Genomic DNA, 16103 nt, shown 5'->3' with positions numbered 1-16103 from the left:
GCTCAGCAGCCATGGCTCACGGGCCCAGCCGCTCCGCGGCATGTGGGATCTTCCCGGACCGGGGCACGAACCCGCGTCCCCTGCATCAGCAGGCGGACTCTCAACCACTGCGCCACCAGGGAAGCCCCCAGATGTACATTTTTGTTTATATATATTAAGTCATATGAAATTGCTGATTTTATAGGTTAAAATGGTCAAGTATCAGCAATTGCATATGGTTCAGCCTAATGCTTTTTTAAACTTTAGATCATATTGTTTCAGAACCAACTTTTTTCTCCTAACAATATATTATGACATCCACAGTGCCCTCAAGTGGATGTACCATCATTTAATTAAACCTAAATGTTATTAGACATTTAGGTTATTTCCCATTTTTCTCTCTTTTTATTTCTTTTTTCTTTTTCTTTCCCTTTTTTCCCCCATTTTTCTCTCTTATATACTTGACAAATATCTTTTTATCTAAATCATACCCATGATTATTTTTTCAAGCACACTGACTGCAGCATATATTTTTTAATTATAACCTACACAGCTGCCTGTGCTGGTCATTTTTTGAGATAAAAGCAAAAGAAATCAGCAGATGCAATGAAAGACAATTCCATGAATGAATACTCTTTCACATTTGAAAACACAAGAGCATGTTTTGACCTCTTTGACAGAATGCACTTTGCTTACAAAAATTGCATTAAGCTCTGTTTTAAAGAGTTCCCTGTGCACAGTAAAAGCAAAAACAGCTAAGTATGATTAAAATCCATATATTGGAGTTGGCAAGTTACGTCCTTTCTGCTGTGAAGACACTCCAAGAAACAAGGGACAGAAGGGAAGGAAGTCGAAATTGTAAAATAGGACCCAGTGGACCGTTTAGTAGGGTATTCCTTTAGGCCTCTAGATTCACAAAATGTTAGAACTGGATAGGCCCTTAGACATCATCAAGCCCAAGCTGATTTTAAACATATTGGGAAATGGGTCCAGAAACTGGAGGAGACTTGCCTGAGGTCACATAGCACAGGGGCGGCAGAGCCCAAACTTGAACCCAAGTTTTCTGACCCCTACTCCAGATTCTGTTCACTGCCTTCTTCTAAGTGCAGCTACATTTCTCGTCCAAAGCTGGAGGCCAAGCTAAATTGTACAGCCATATAACCTAGGACTGTCTGAGCCGGAAGGGACCTTAGAGATAACTTATTATTAAAAATAATGACCAAGCTTCCCTGGCGCAGTGGTTGAGAGTCTGCCTGCCGATGCAGTGGACGCGGGTTCGTGCCCCGGTCCGCGTGGATCCCGCATGCCGCGGAGCGGCTGCGCCCATGAGCCATGGCCGCTGGGCCTGCGCGTCCGGAGCCTGTGCTCCACAACGGGAGAGGCCACAACGGTGAGAGGCCCGCGTACCACAAAAATATAACAAATTTAAAAAAAATTAAAAATATAATGACCACTACATTTATTAGATATTTACTATGTGCCAGTCACGTACTGAGTACTTTATATGCATTAATGCACTTAGCCGCATAAAGTGTTATTAGCCTCAATTGCAGTTGAAGAAACTACAGTCTAGAGACATTAGGTGATTTGCCCAATGTCACACAGTTTAAACGAAGTCCATCTGCTACCACTGTCCTCTGCTCCACACTGCTTTCATATCACTCTCAGGAAAGCACTTTGGAAATGAGATGAAAGAGCAACATCAACATCTGTCCCAAGACCCCAGGGAAAGGCTGTTGTGGCTGCTTCTGATTGGAGCCCTGGGCCATTCAAGGAGGGACCCAAGAATCTGACCTCCCATGACCCTCCCCAACCCCCTTCTCTCACCAGCTGGGGTATGCCTAATGTCCCTGATCCAGCCAAGCCTCCAGCTCACTCAAGCTTAACCCACTAATTCTCTATCCCTCAGGCAGGCAACCCTCCAGAGGGTTTCCCAAGAAACATGGGAACAGGCTCAGTGCCACCAGCTAGCTGAGCCCCTTCTAAACCTGCTAAAGTCAGCCTGGCCCAACCCTCCCCTGGGAGAGGGCAGAGGAGGAGCTATGGGGAAGCAGGAGGAGACTGGGTACCCAGAAATGGCCAGGTTTGACTTGCCCTAAGATCCTCCAAAGCTGCTGTGGCAGGACAGTTCCTGAGCTGTCTGTCTAGCATTTAGCTAGTCTCCATTTCTAAGCCTTCCAGTGACTGGGAGTTTTTCCACGGGGAAAAAAGAGAGAAATGACTACAAATAAGTCCAGCCTCAGCTCTGCAATAAGTTCACTGTGTGACTGTGGGCAAGTCACTTACCCTCTCTCTTAGCTCGGTCTGCCTTAACAAAATGCCATAGACTGGGTGGCTTAAGCAACAGAAACTTATATTCTCACAGTTCTGGAGGCTGGAAGTCCAAGATCAGGGTGACACCCTGGTCAGATTCTGGTAAGAGCTCTCTTCCTGGCTTGCAGACAGCCACCTCTTCTCATGTCCTCACATGGCAAAGAGAGGGGGAGCTCGCTGGTATCCCTTCTCATAAGGACACTAATCCCATCATGAGGGCCCCTCCCTCGTGACCTCATCTAATCCTAATCACCTCCCAAAGGCCCCATCTCCAAATACCATCACATTGGGATTAAGGCGTCAATGTGAATTTTGGGCAGGATGCAAATTTTCATCCATTACACCCTCTCTGGGCTCCCATTTCCACACCAATCAAATAGAGGTACCCACCCAGGATATCACCCAGGGTAGCAAGAAGGATCAATTATGTGGGAGGTGCAAAGGGTTCTTCAGATTACAAGCCCACACCTGTGCTAAGTATGATTTTTATTGTTTATTTTTATTTTTATTCTGCTATCAACCAAGCAGAAAAAAATCCCAAGGCAAAAGGCTCCCTGGAACTGAGGACATGCTGCTCCCCGCTTTCTTCATCCAGCAGACATTACTGAGCACCTCCTGTGCGTAGGCACTGGGGATCACGGGATGAATGAGATGAGACCAGTAGCACCAAGAACAAACACCTTCATCATTGTCCCATATTTGGGTGATGGCAAGAAGAGATAAAAGGATTGGGGGCTTTTAAGGTAAGCAGACCGAGGTTCAAATCAAAGCTCCACCACTGAGATGCTATGTGAGTTCAGGTGAGTCACTACTCCTCTCTTCCTTATCTATAAAATGGGGATGACATCTGCAAGCCATTGTACCAAGTACTCTTTATGCAACACGTCACTGAACCTTTACAACAGCCCCTTGAACACAGTATGACTCTAATTCCCATTGTACAGATGAGGAAACAGAATCTCAGAGAAGTGAAAAACTTACCCCAGATCACCCAGTTAGTAAGAGTCAGAGTAAGGATTCAAACCCACATCTTCCTGGCTTTATTGCTAGTACCGTCTTACAGTTTACAGATGGCCTGCATTCCTGTAATGGTCATTATAATAATACCAGCGTAAAGAGCACTCTCTATGTGCCTAGATCCTTTACCTGCGTTCCCTTATTTAGTTGTCACAACAACCCTATGGAGTGGGTACTGTTTTAACCCCATTCTTTAGCTTTGGGAACTGAAGTCAGAGAGGTGAAGCAATTTGCCCAATGTCACACAGCTAAGAAGGGGTATAGTGGGGAAACCAAGTGTGTCTGACTCCAGAGCCCTATCCTTGCCCACTACACTAACCTGCCTCTCTTCCCTGGTGAAGCCAAGCAGGTGTCTATCTCTTTATCTCTGTTTGACAAATGAGAAAGCTGAGGCCCAGCAAAAGGTACTGATGTACCTACGGGGACCCAACAACTCAGCAGCTAAGCAGGGACTTGAACCCAGGCTCCTGAGTCTTAAACATAGGGTTATTTCCTCCACCCATAATACCTGAATCCTGGGCACCAGAAAATGGCCCTGTGAGCTGAACCTTTGGGAACTATACCTCCCCCAGAGGCATGGGGACCCCCCTCTAAACCAGGCTAGGCATGGAGAGCCAAGCATGTGTGGGAGAAGAAAGTCTGGAGAATACTGCCTGGGGAAGACAGCGATTGAGCTGGTATGCAGGTGCCCCTAGCTTTGGGCACCTCTGTCTTGGTCTTCCTAAGCCATGGACCCATAGTTGGGAAGGGGGTAGTTATAGAGGAAGCCACTCCAGGCCTGGGCCCCTGCTGGCTAGCACAGCTCTTTGCTGTGATTTCTGCTGAAAAACAAAAAGCTCAATCCTCTGGGCCTAAGTGCTAATTATCAATAATGACATAATAACCATGTGGGCGCAACAGCCAAAGAGTCCCAACCAGAAATTCTGCATAGCTCAGACTCAGGAACAAAAGATCTGGGCACTCCAGCTGAACTGATGCCCTGGCAGAAAATGTCAGAAGCTAAAGGGCTTCAGGGTTGACCCAACCAAGGTATTATCTGGCAGATGGAGATGATGACCACTCATACAATTATTTATTGAGAATCTATTGTGTGTGTGTGTGTGTGTGTGTGTGCTCAGAATAGTGCTACACCCAGAGAGAAGAGGCTTCATTTATTCACTAATTCACTCCACAAATATTTACTGAGCACCTACTATGAACCACACACTCTTCTAGGTACAAGGGATATAACATTGAACAAGACAGACAAATATTACCATCGTCACTGAGCTTACATTCCAGTGGGGGGAGTCAAACAATGAGCAAATATTCTATAAAATATTGTATGTCAAAAAGTGATAAGTGCTGTGGAGAAAAATAAGCCAGGAGGGAGGATAGGGAGTGTTGGGGTCGTAGTGCCACACTGTTAAACAGAGTAGTCAGGAAAGGCCTTACTGAGCAGGTGACGTGTAAACAAAAAACATTGAGGAGATGAGAGAACAAGTCGTGAAAGGATCTGGGGGTAGAGTGTTCCAGGTCAAAGGACCAGCAAGTGCAAAGGCCCTGGGGTGGAAGTGTGGTTGGTGGATTCAAGGACTTGCTGCCTGAGATCATACCTCTAGTCATTAACAGAGCTGGGAGAGAAAAGGCATCAGACAGACTGATCACCCACTGTGTACATGAACTCTTGCATCTTAGGACAATTCTGGAGGTAAGGATTATGCTCACTTTTCTCACCACTTTACAGTTGAGGGAATGAGACCCACAGAAGAGAAGTAATGATCCCACATCACACATCTAGAATAGGCAGGTCTGCTTGCCTCCAGCTTTCTCCAGCCTCCCTGCTCCTCTTCGCTATGCCCTGTCTGTGCAAATCCTAAATACATATGTGTTGAGTGAATGAATGAACAGACGAATCCTGCACATTCTCAAGCCCTGCCTTCTCCGTGAACTGCTTCCTAACTGGCCTTGGCTGATTTCTTCTTGCCTCTGCTAATCTAAGAATAACAACAACAAAAATTGCAGTGTGCCAGCTATGGATGGAGTACTCTACCTGAATTATCTAATTTAGCCCTTAAGTACCTATGAGAAGGTGCTAATATTTTTCCCATTTTGTAAATGAGAAAACTAAAGCTCACTGAGGTAAAACAACTTGCTAGAGGTCCCACAGCTGGTCAGTGATGAAACTGCGACTCAAACTGAGCTCTGTTGGCCCTTCTTTTAATCCTGTAATGTTAGTAGAAACCTCTGACATCAATCCATCCCCTTCCTTTTAGAAAACAGAAGACAGAGGCTCAGAGAGGTCAGGAAGAGCTGGGTAAGGGCCACAGCCCTCCAGCCCCCAGTCTGGTGGTCCTTCTACTCTTCCACATTTGGGGCTGTGGACCAGGTTTGCCCTTCTAGGCCTATTTCACGGCCTCTGCAAAAGTCTTAGTGTCGTCTTGGCTGCCTGAGGGCAGTTCCAGGGAACTCAGAGTCCACCTCTGTCCCCTCAGCCCTCAACTGTCTCCACAGTAAAATCAGCTGAGGCCTGGGTAATGCAAGACCCTTCTGACTCTGCTTTTCAAAGTACTGGCAGTGGCATTTGATCAGAGGAGGCTGCGGAAGGGAAACTCTGTCCTCATGTGGCTCCTGGAAGAGAGACCATGCAGGCTTGGTGCCAGGAGGGCAGAGATGGGCAAGGGGCAGAGGCCAAAATCAGGCCAAGGGTGAGGATAGAGTGTTCTAGCCAACTAGGAAGGGGGAGGTGGGGGAGAGGGGGCAAAAGATGCTGAGCCTCTGGCTTTAAAACCAGTTTATTGGGTGTCATCAGTTCAACAAGAAACTGTATCAAATACTCCAGGTTCCTAGACTGGGAAGAGGTAGGGCAGAAGAAGGTTCTCAGAGGCAGCAGTTACGACAGCAGTCACAGTTGCTACCTACCACTGAGGCCTCATAATGCTGAACCCTGGACCAAGTGCTTTATCTATGTTATTGCCAATCCTCACAGTAAAATCAACCCCATTCCACAGCAGAGGAAACTGAGGCTCAGGGAGGTGAAATGATAGCCAACGTCAAAACCATTCACAGGATAGTACAAAAAGGGTCCGGAGACCTAGGTTCCTGCTGCATGACCTTGCGCCATCAGCCACCTGCTCTGATCTGAGGTTCCTGCGTCTGTGCCAAAAGGGACTTGGTCACCAGCCTTTGCTGTAAAATCCACGAGGCTCAGGGATCCAGTTCTGCCCAGACTATGGGGCCTCCCACAGATACGGGACATCACTCTGCTGCTGGCTTTGGCCTCTAGCCCAGGAGGGGCCTCTAGGGTGGGGAGTTGGGGAGAGCCCTGCCCTCAAGACTGAGCGTCCTTGGGCCTGAGGCCAAGGGGGGGCAAGGGGTAAGAGGGAGCAAGCTCGGCAGTGGGCCAGGACCCCTCTGGAGATTGGGCTTGTTTCTTAATCCTTTCCTTCCTTTGCTGGCCAGAGCTCACTGTCAGGAGAGGCAGGGGAAGCAGTGGGTGGGACCAGAGAGACCAAGGAGTCCAAAGCATGATGATTTATGTAGAGTTGCTTCTGATGGGTGCACATTACATTCAGACACTGTACAAGGCCATTTGTGGAGATCACCTCATTGAAGCCTCCACCCTTCCCTGTGAGGAAGGCTGCTGTCCCCATTTTACTGAGGTGGAAACTGAGGTTCAGAGAGGGCAAATGACCGAAGGCCACACAACTTATAAGTGGCAGAGCCAGCAGGGAACCCAGGTTGTTAACTCCTGAGAGAGGCAGCCACTGGGTGTGACTAGAGTGGGGGTAAGAAGGGACAAGGAGGGAAGGAGGGGGGATGGGAGAGGAGGAGGGTGGAAAGGGCGCTGGCAGTCTCTATGAAGGGAGCAGGCAGTTATGAAGATGCAGGAAGGAGAGAGTAGCAAGCGATCATCTCCAAAGCAATGTGTGATCTAGGTCTGCTTCCCTGTCCATCCTCACCTCCCATCACCACCTACCTCTCCCTTTTTGCTCCGGCCATACCAAACTACGTACTTAGGACCCAAGCACATTGTGTAGGTTCAAGCCTTCACGCACGCTCTTGCCTATGCCTAGAAATCTGTTCCCTCCACTGCCCACCTAGAGAGCTGTTATTCATCCTTCAAGTCCCAGCTTAGCTGTCTCTTCCCCTGAGGCCTAGAGTTAAGCACCTGCTGGGCTGGGCTCGCTCTGAAGTGCTTCATGCTTCCTGAAGGGCAAGAACCCCCTCCGAGTCATCTTTGTGCCCCCAGAACCTAGTACACAGTCCATGCTCAATAGATGTATGTTGTCTATACTTGTATTTTATCACTGAAACTTTGAGGAAGGCAAAACAGGTTTTCTTGTCCTCTCTCTCAAGGCGCGGACAACAGGGCAAGAGAGGGAGTGACGTCCAGGGGCCACACAGACATTCAGTGACACTGGCAGGGCTAGAACCCAAGGCTTGTCTGCACCTCACAGCCCCTGTCCAGCCTCCACCCCAAAGAGCTGTCTTCCCTGCTAGACCTACCAGGTTCACCACAAGGGACCCCCAAGGCAGAAGTAGGGGGCATGGGCCCTAGGGAAACTGAGGCAGAAGGTGGCAAGGAGCAGACAAGTGGCTTTTACCCCCTGACCCAGCTGTGTCCCTCAGCCAGAGACCCCAGCAGGCCCCATCACCCCCAGACCTAAGACCTCACCCTGCCCACTGCAGTTTAGCTCGCCCTGCTGGCTCTGCCTCCTGGACAGAGCTCACAACCCCCCGCTGCTCCCCATTCCGTGGCTCAGCCCCAGGCCCTATGCCTCAGCATCACTCACCTGGAGAGTTGCCCCTACCCCTTCCCTCCTCTCTGTCCTCCACACAAGGTGATCCTTCCGAAATAAAAGCCTGGCCACGCCATTCCCCTGCTTCATACCCAATGGTCCCCCATGGCCTCTGGGCCAAGTTCCCTAACTCCCCTGAGCCTGTCTCTCCAGCCGCATCCCCCCAAGTGCAGGTCACGGCTCAGTACCTTGGCAAAGCAGTTCCTTCCACTAGGAATGCCCTTTCTCCTGGTCTTTGCCTGAGGAGATGTTCACAGTTCACACTTTAGTGCTTCAATCAAAGGTGGAGTTGGTAGTTTCTGTGTCCTCCTCCCCAACCAGACTCTGAGCTCCCAGGCAAGGAGGCAGTTGGGGGCAGAGGTGACACAGATTCACCTCTGTGCCCCATGCCCAGCACAGGGCCTGGCACAGAGTGGGTATGAATGAAAGCAGATGGCTAGGAAAGGGAGGTACATTCCTACTTCCAAGAGGCCTCCTCCCTCCCTATATGCAGGTGACTTTCAGAACCTGTTAGATTGGTTACTACCTGCCTGTCCCCAGCGGGTTCCTCCCAGGCCTGGTCTCCATTGTCTCAAGAGGGATATCTTTGTAATCCCAAAATAATACTCATAATTATAACTATAATAACAATAATTACTATCATTGAGTACTCACCATGTGCCTTATGTGCATTATGTAATCCTCATAAGAACTCTTAAGAGGTAGGTAGTTTCTTTTTCTATCCCCATTTTACAGATAAGCAAACTAAGTCTCTACGAGGTTAAATGTCTTGCCCAAGGTCACACAACTAGTAAGCGATAGATGCAGGATTCAAAGCCAGGTCTGTCTGACTCTCAACAACTACACTGGCAGGCCTTCTCCTGCTTTCTGTTCTCTTCTTTCTTGAAAACTCTTGGAGCACCAGGCTGGGTGGGGGTACTGTGCGTGTGTGTGTGTGTGTGTGTGTGTGTGTGTGTGTGTGTGTGCACGTGTGTGTGTGCGTGTGTGCGCACGCGCATGCACGTATGTGAGTGTGTGTGTGTGTGTGTGTATCTATATATTCAGCAAACAGCCCAGCAGCCCCCACCAGTACTGTGCTGGGCAATGGAGATGGACAGAGAAGACCCAGACCCAGCCTCTGCCTCCTTTGGGGAAGTGAGAGGGTTTCACACTAATAATTGCGGCCTTAGGGTGAGCAGATTTGGGTCTGAGCCCCAGCTCCACCCCTAAATAACCATGTGACTCTGGGTAACTCACTTGATTTACTCTACACCAATTCCCTCATCCATAAAGTTGAGGCCATAATGCCTACCTCATAGGGTCACTGGGAGGACTAGATGAGATAATGTGTCTAAAATAACAAAACAACCAGCCCATTATATGAAAAATATCCAATAAGTGGCAATAGTACATATGATGACTAGAGAGTCTCAGGATCCCTCGGCCAAGGTGGGATGCAATTCTCCAGGGCCCTCCCTGGAGCCTCCTCAGCCAGGGCCAAATAGTAATAGTGATGATGATTCCTACTCCACCCATTTGCTCACTGAATAATCCTTCAAGGGAAGTATGCTTTATTAACCCTATTTTACAGGTGAGGTAACTGAGGCCCAGAGAAGGTGGTTTACTGAACCAAGTCACACAGCAAAAAATGGCAGAGCTGGGACCTCCACTCAGCTACTTCCACACTGGGCAGAAGCCAGCCCTTATCCCTGGGCCCTGGCCAGCCTGCTGGGGAGTCTGGGGTTCCTGACTCCTAGAGTCTAGTTCCACCCAGGTGGGAAGTTAAAAGTAGGAGAAAGTAGCCAAAAAGAGGAACACTTTACTTAGTCCTCTCCCAGAATGAGCCCAGGCCTGGGAGAAAACCAACAGCTACCAAGCAGGGCCCTGTGCCCCGCACTTCTCACTGGCTCCTTCCCACGCCCGTGTGGGGCAAGTGCTATGATATGCATGTCGCAGATGAGGTCTCCAAGACTCAGAGAGGTTAGTGACTTATCCAAGATCACACAGCTAGGAAAGTGGCAGTCCTAGGAGGCAGAGTCCCTCCTCCTCATCCCTCCCTCCTTCAGCCCCAGACCTCCCCAGCCGACCCACCCTTCTGATGAAATCCAGAGGCTCTGCCACTCCTTCCCCAGGCCTAAGCAGAGGCCCTGAGTCTCGCTGCCTAGGCCCCTCTCTCTGCTGACTGATGCCTCCTTGGTACTTGATCCCACACTCAGTTCGGAGGACCCAGAACTCACTTAACAGAGACCTGGCCCCCAAGGAATGCACAATCTGGGGAGCAAAGAGGGGACTCATGCTCACTGAGCCCCTCTAAGGCTGGGCACTTCATATGCATTAGCCATTTAATCCAATACACAGCACAACGACGGGTGCATAGTGATGCTGAATTAATATTTTCTTTCATTCAGAAATATTCATTGCGTACCTACTATGAGCCACTCTATCCTCGGTGCTGGGATACAGCAGTGCACAGGTGAATAAACATCCCGGCCCTCGTGGGGCTTACGAGAATAAAAGAATAAACATACTTGTGTCAGGTAGGTGTTAATATTCCCACTTTACAGATGCAAAATGGAGACGCAAAGAGCCACCCATCAGTGGCTAAAACCAGATGCAAAAATCACTGCATCAGTGTGTCAGGAGTCTGGAAAGAAGTCAGCTGGTTGTGATAGGATCCTAACTTCAGAGTTAGGATTTTCCCTCAGCTCTTCCTCCCCCACCCCGGGACTCCCTCTACACCTCCCAGTGGCCTCAGAGCCACAGGACGCGCATTAGAATAAAGCCCATGTGGCAGTTACTTAGCCAAACCAGTACTCACCCAGAAGCAGCCATGGGGTCACGCAGCCATTGGGGGAGAAGCCGTGGAGTCATCGCCGCAGTGGCACATGGAAGCAAAGGACAGCAGTGAGATACAAGCACAGCCAACAAACAAGCCTTTGGGGCCCCTCTTTGGCCTGAGCCTGGGCCCGGGGGGGGGGGGGGGGGGGGGGGGAAACCCTGCCCTTCCCTCTGCCTCCGGGGCTCTTTGGGGCAGATACCATCTTAGTCAGCAGTCTGATAATCTGATAATCTACCCTGAGCTCATCGGGTCTCCATGGGCTCAGCCCACTGGAGGCAGCAGGATCCCTGCAGACAAACATTAGCTGAGTACCTACTGTGTGCCAGGTGTTGGTCCCTGCCCTCATGGAACCCTACAGTCAGTGAGGAAGCAATCTCATAAATAATAACTGAATTACAACTGTGGTGAGTGCTTCAAGGAGGAGACTTGAGAACTCGGGGTCATACCCTGGCTCTACCATGTACTAGCTTGGTGACATTGGGCCTATTTCTTGACTTCTCTGTGTCTCAGATTTTCATCTGTAAAATGCAGAGCGTATTAGTACCCACCTCCAGGGTTGTTGTGAAGATTAAGTAAGTTAATATATGTAAAACATTTTGAACAATGCTTGGCACACAGTAACACAGCAAACTTCATAAATCTTAGCTACTGTTATCACAGGGAGCTGTAAGCATGGGTTTCAGAGAGATCTGGTGTGGGTCAGGCCACCATCTACCTGAGAAGGTAGAGACTAAAGGAGACAGCGAGAGGTGAAGCTCTGAGCCCAGTGCCTGGTGTATGGTAACAAATTACTCAATAAATAGTGGTGACATTCTTAGGGTTGTTCTCCAGTGCATCACCCCAGGGTAAAGCATCTCAGCAGCACTGCTGTCAGAAATGCTCCCTCCCCACAAACACACACCCAGAAGTGCAGCTTTGGACTGAAAAATAACCAGCACCCACATTCTCACCTGATCCCACAAATGCCACATCTCCTTTGACCTTCACAATGACCCCGGAAGTGGACAAAGGCAAAATTATTACTCTTCCCATTTTACAGATGAGGACAGTGAGGTGAAGGGACTCCTCTTTGTGTGTTCTTGGCCGCTCACTTCACATCTCCAAAAGTAGTTAAGTGGTCAAGCCAGGATTCCAACTGGCATCTGCCTGGATGTTGTTCTCTAGGTCTTCCCATCCATTTTGCCCTTCAGTCTCTGCCATACTAGCTGTCCAGCCCCAGACAAGCCTTTGAACCTCTCCAACCTCAGTCCCTTCATCTAAAATAGTTGCTGTCAAACAGCCAGCCCAGGATCCAAGCTGTTCCTGACCCAAATTCTCCCTCCGCAGGCTCAGCCACTACTACCCAACCCCTCCTCTAACCCTTGACCCCATCACCAACCTTAGCCACTCACCCACAGGCCAAGGAATGTCTGTACTCAACTACTCTAAACCCATGCTTTACAGATGGAGAAAGTGAGGTCCAACTTGGCCACATACCCAGGGCTGCCTTTCAGTGCCCAGCTCTTGCACTGAGCATAGGCAGGTGGGGCTGGCCCTCTGGAGAAACTCCCTGTGAGGCCCTGACCCCCAAGTTGCTCCTTCTGCTTCTTTCTCCCCTTACTGGAACCAGTGGGCACCCACAGAGCCTGTCCCCCACCTCCCCAGCCTGAACAGCCCAGAGCTCTGAGCTCACCCAGCAGGGGTCAGGCAGGTTCTGCAGGTAAGGGCTAAGCAATGTGGGCACCTCAGTACCTATGGGGTGGAGTCTCCCCCTTTTAGCTGAGTCTGGGCTTTGGAGGCAGACAGACCTGGCTTAGAATCCAGCCACTTCCTAGCTGTGTGACTTTGGTCAAGTCAATTCACTCCCTGAACTCCTGTGAAATAAGGATAATACCTATTCCCTCACGAGGATGTAAGAATTATGAGGAATACGTAATGTTGCATATTAAAGGCTTGGCACAGAGCGCCATGCACTCTGTAAGTGCTCGAGCGGCTGCAGTTCCAACTGTGATTCGAGAACACAGGCCAAGAACAGGACTTGGGGGCCCAACACACTCAACCTTGCCCTTACCCCATTCTCTCCTCCTCCCCTCATGTGGGGTGGGGGTAGTCCCAAACCAGGTCCCGGAGGCTGTAGTAACAGGCGCCGGAAGATCCTTAGAGACTCTAGGCTCATCTGGCCTTCTCATTTCACAGAAAGAGAAACTGAGACCCAGGGAGAAAAGTGACTGCCCACAGACTATCAGGGAGTGGAATCCTGCCCCATTAATATAAATCTTAGGCCCCGGGGAAATTCTGAATGCCCCATCCCCCGGGGACTATAATAAAGGTCCACTCTGCAAATCCCCAACAAATCTCAGGCCACCATGACCTCTATGGTGAGTCTTTCATGGGTATCCTTTCAGCTCTTTGACCAGCTGACCCATATATGTCATACAGTAGGTGCTCAGGAAAGGCTTAGGGAATAACCACATGAAATTACTCTTTGGTTCCACAGCTCTGCTCAGGCTCCCCCTCCAGAGGTCTCTTCTTGCATCTCCCTTCCTCACTTCCACCACAGCCCGCTTCTGTCTCAGGTCCTATCAGCTGTACCCAACTCCAGCCAGCAGAGCTCTGCGCCTCCAGAGGCCTGTACTGTATCAGCATCTTCCCAGCCAGGCTGGGAGGTTCCTGCCCAGCAGAGTCAGCTAGGCTCCCTGCCAGGGTCCACTCTGCAAAGGGGGTGCTGGCCTTGCCCTGCTAGGGGCCCCACCCCCACTGGCCTAGGGAGTGGGGCAGCCTGGGAGCTTCGATTGGCACCTGGGGCCTTCAGGAGGGAGGCCAGCCTGGTCTAGGCAGTTCAGGGATGGGCTGAGCAGGAAACACATGCGTGTCACCCACACACCCAGGCACTCCTCCTGCATCCCACATTGCTAGGAACTGGCAGGCTCTGCCTGTCTCTCCTATATACCCAGAGGAAACCTCAGGGCTTCCTCACTCTATTCCTTTCTTAAAACACCCCTGTTGGCCTGTTCCCAGAACAGTTACCATTCTGGTCACTGCACATGCTTTGCCTCATTTGATTCTGCTAATGCCTGTAAGATCTGGAGGCATTAGGAGGAACCTGGGGCTCAGAGAGGTGAAGTGATTCATGCAAGGTCACATAGCAAGGAAGTGACAGGACCAGGATTCAAACCCAGTTCTGCTGCATGTAAAGCCTACAGGGTGCCAGAAGTCCCCTTCTGTCCCTCCTCTCTGCTCCCTACAGCTTCTGGATGCCCTTCTTCCCAAAACTTCCACCCCCTCTGCAAAGTCTCTCCTCCCCCATCCTAGGCAGAATTAACAATTACCACCTCATAGCTGCTATTAACACCTTGTTTACATGCACCCGACAGCAGCAGGTACACCTTGTTTACATGCACCGGACAGCAGCCAGTATGGGAGTTATTTCTGAGGTGTCTGTCTCTCTGACACTCAGGAGGGACCTGAAAGCAGGGAGTGATCCCAGTAAGTGCTCCTTAGACCTGAGAATCTGTCACTTCTATCTCCACCCTCCCCCGCCCCCCATGCAAAAGTCCTCTGGCCTCCTCCTGTTGATCGCCTGCCCACGCCAGTCCCCAGGCCTGTAACTGGGGTGAAGTTGGGAGCATGCAGTAACATCAGGGGCACTGTGCCAGTGCTCTGGCCCCTCCCCGGCCCCACCCTCTTTCCTTCAGTAGCTGAGCATCTAGCCTGACCTGACACCAGGCAGTTCTCACAGGGACTCCCAGCTTCCCTAAGCCCAAGCCCAGGTCAGGCTCTCCCCAAGCCTCCTCCTGGAGAAAATGACTCCAGAAGCAGAGAGGGGTCTGCCTTCAGCCCTAATCCGGGAACTTAAGGGTGTCACATTCAGCCACTCCCTCCCAGAAGAAGCTGTGGGCCTCGGAGTAACCTCCCCCAGTCCCACGGGGTAGTCCTCCCCTCCCGCCTTCTGGGGCAAGCTAGGGCTGAGGTCGATCTGGACAAGTCCCGGCCCTCAATTTGCTGGAGGGGAGAAGTCCTATCCTACCCCCAAAGAGGCGGGGTCTCTCTTTGGGGGTAGGATAGGAAAGTGTAGGCGAGGGCAGAAAACTCTCGGAGAAAGACAGAGGACAGGGACAGGGAGAGACTGGGCCACACAGAGGAGATAAGAGACACAGGGAACCGCGGGCAAGCAGGAACCAGAGGACGACAGAGAGACCCGGCCGACTGGAGACAGAGAGAAGTCTCCTAGACCAAGCCTGGAAGGGAGCGTGTGCGTCCAGGGCGGCGACCGGAGAGCCACCCTGGAGGGCAGAGCCTGCGCCCCAGCTCACGGGTTCCTCAGTCCGGAAACTCAAAGTCAGTTACGTAAGGGCCGGAGGGGCCCTGGGCCCGGGTGCCCCCTCCCGCTGCACGCCGCCCGCCCGCCCGCTCCGCCGGCGCTGCAGCTGGCCCGGCAGGAGCACTCGGGGCCCGACAGGGCGGGGTTGGGGGGGAGGGCTGGGCTGCAGCACTCCTTAGAGACACGCCCGCCGGCACCTAACCCGGGACCCCCGACCCAGACAAGCCCGGGACCGGTTGGGACCGCCAGCGCCAAGAGTCCATCTCCGGACGCGAGCTCTCGGACCCGCTTCCCGTCGCCCCTGCCCCTCCCCGCACTCCGAACTTCGAGACGCCCAGGCCCCTCTGGACCCCCAGTTCGGAACTTGGAACCCGGGACTCCTAGAGCCCCCGATCCCGACCCCTAGCACCAGATCTCTCCCCACCCGCGGGACGGCCCGGGCCCTAGGGAGTGGGTCCATCCGTCTCTCACCCCGTCCCTCCCGGGGTCGGCCCCAGGCGGTCCGGGCTCACCTGGGCCGGATGGGGCGGAGACCTGGCTGGGCCGGGCCGGGCCGCGTTCTCGCCCTCCGCCACTCTCGCCCTTTAAGAGGTTCCTGCCACTTTGCCCCGCCGGGGGCCTCCACCTGCACTGACAGGGCAACTCCGGCTTGAGGCCCCGCCCCCGACCCGGGGCGCCTTCTGATTGGCGCAGGCAACTGCCAGTCAGCGGGGCGGCGTGGGGGAAAGAGCCAGGCACTGTGAGCGTCGCAACCGGGAAGGGGCGGGGGCTGCAGGTGCGGCCAGACCGGACGCCTAGCTCTGGGCGGCAGGGTGCTGACCCTTTGGGTCTGGGGAGGGTCGGGCAGAGAGCTGCTGGATTGGCTGGTGTGGTGTCTGACGTCATATGGCGAAAG

General features: G+C 51.7%; 1 protein-coding gene across 7 annotated transcripts in view; it reads right to left on the bottom strand.

The window, feature by feature from the left end:
• Positions 1-15841, bottom strand: part of EPB41 (erythrocyte membrane protein band 4.1) — a 203282-nt gene extending 187441 nt beyond the window's left edge. For 5 of the 7 annotated variants that reach the window (XM_065884503.1, XM_065884504.1, XM_065884457.1 and 2 more), the window contains exon 1: positions 15721-15835. The gene's annotated coding sequence lies outside the window, so the exon portion shown is untranslated. Of the gene's footprint in view, positions 1-15720 lie in introns of all 7 variants that reach the window. The other 2 variants (XM_065884505.1, XM_065884507.1) reach the window with 1 other exon arrangement.
• Positions 15842-16103: the final 262 nt, after the last annotated feature.

This window comes from Phocoena phocoena, chromosome 1 (assembly GCF_963924675.1).
Source record: "Phocoena phocoena chromosome 1, mPhoPho1.1, whole genome shotgun sequence".
Taxonomy (NCBI): Eukaryota; Metazoa; Chordata; class Mammalia; order Artiodactyla; family Phocoenidae; genus Phocoena; species Phocoena phocoena.
Note: the sequence above shows the minus strand (reverse complement) of the source record. Positions and strands in the feature narration are given on the sequence as shown.